Below are 2,050 nucleotides of genomic sequence, written 5' to 3' on the forward strand. Positions count from 1 at the left end.
CCTCACTCACTCACTCACTCACTCACTCACTCACTCACTCACTCACTCACCTATACCTCAGTCACTCAATCACTCACTCACCTATAACTCCCTCACTCACTCACTCACTTTCTCTCACTGTCACTCACTCACTCACACTCACTCACCTACACACCACTTACTTTCACTCACTCACTTTCTCTCTCTCACTCACTCTCACTCAAACTCTCATTCACTCATTTAATCACTACCTTTCCACCATTTCCATAGTGGGTGAGAGGGAGGGATGATCTGATTATTATCTGAGTGGTATCAGTCACTGTGAAAGGAGGGTTCCACTCGATCCCTGATCAGCCAATTGGAGCATCCTGATCAAGTGATCAACAGGAGCCACGGCAAATTGTCCCTCTCCAGGACCCCTTAATGTGTTCCACAGGGAACCTCTCTGTGTCCCACTAGAGCCCTCACTGTCCCCCACCAGGCTGCTCCCTGTGCCCCACAGGAATCCCTCACTGTGTGCTCCATGGGACCACACTTAGACAAGTCCAATCCACAGGATGTGTTGTAGCAACCCACCAAGACTGATCTTACAATATATCTGTGACCTTTGACATGCACAAAGGATGCACAAAGGCAGTGATATTTTGGCGCCTCCAAATTTCTCTTGACATCCTACATGATCCTGACGAGGAATGCCGTAAGTAGTTGATGTCGGAGTCGTTCATTTGGTCCTTTGATGCTGTTGTGCCTTTGAACAAAATCATGGCTGACTGTCTACCTATCTTCCACCCTCACGCAGTATCCCCACATCCTTCATGTCCCCTTGTGCCTCAATACCTTTTGGCACTGTTCTTGAAACTACATGACAATGAGCATCGTTTTCCCTCCCGGGTAAGGAATTGTCCAAGTGAAGAGTTACTCCTCATCCCAGCCCTTGATAACTGACTTACTTCCCGAGACGTTGTCACGCTGGCATTGTCCCTGTGCCTCTATTCTGAAGTTCCCGTCCTTCCTGGGGCAGCACAAACATTGTTTTGTTATGGCTTCAATCCTAGACCAAAGAGGCTAATTTGTTTCATAGAATTACATGCCATTGCAACACACAACATCCAGTAAATGGCCCACCTCCTCTTCAGTCACACTCTGCATGTGTAATGCATTCAGGTCAGCCACACGTGTATACAGCAGCTCAATAAGCATAGCACCTAGACTTTGTATGTGAGTCTATAATATCACAACCTTCTAAACAGTGTTGAAAATAAACTTCTAGATATCAGGATCAACAAAGCTGCACCTATCTGTGGTATATGCGAGATGGACTAACGTATGCAGACAGTATCCATTTTATAAATGGGCTCTGTTCCTGTGTACATTCATATATTTGTTTGTGAGCACATCAGAACACAATACAGTACTATATAAAATATCCATTCATCAGTGTGACCATGTTGGATCATTGAGATTAAAACACTCCTGTGTGGGATTTCATTTGTGGGTTAGGTGCATTTGTTAAATCAGGCATTCTAATAGAAAACCACTGTTATCATCGGAAGTAAAAACACTCGTGGTTTAAAGAGACCTGCGAATTCCCTTTATGTGGAAATCCTAGTGTTGAAGACATTCCCAAACAAGTTTTCAGGAAGGTTTACCTTATGTAACAGGCAAAATCTTAGGCTGAGCTGCTATACACAAGGTAAGGAAAGGTGTTTGCTCACCTGCTACATCAGGTGAAGAAAGACAACAACTCAGTCGGCTGGATGGCTGGTTTGAGCAATGTCGACAACGCGGGTTTGATTCCTGAGCTGGTTGTGATATCCACAAAGGATTTTCCTTCCTAACCTCTTTCCTCTCTTGTTTGAGCAGAATGAACCTCAGGTTAAACCACCAGCTGTCTATCTCTCTCACTCACAGTCTAATGAGACAGCAGCCTTCACTAGATTAGGAGTTTAAGGTTAACACCATTAACGACGGACCCTTGCAGTGCAAAATTTAGATGACCAGTTAATCTGGCAACACTTGGCAAGTTCATCTTAAACCGACCATTGAAGACAGAACACACAGAGGCTATTAC

Source organism: Stegostoma tigrinum, chromosome 38 (genome assembly GCF_030684315.1).
Source record: "Stegostoma tigrinum isolate sSteTig4 chromosome 38, sSteTig4.hap1, whole genome shotgun sequence".
Taxonomy (NCBI): Eukaryota; Metazoa; Chordata; class Chondrichthyes; order Orectolobiformes; family Stegostomatidae; genus Stegostoma; species Stegostoma tigrinum.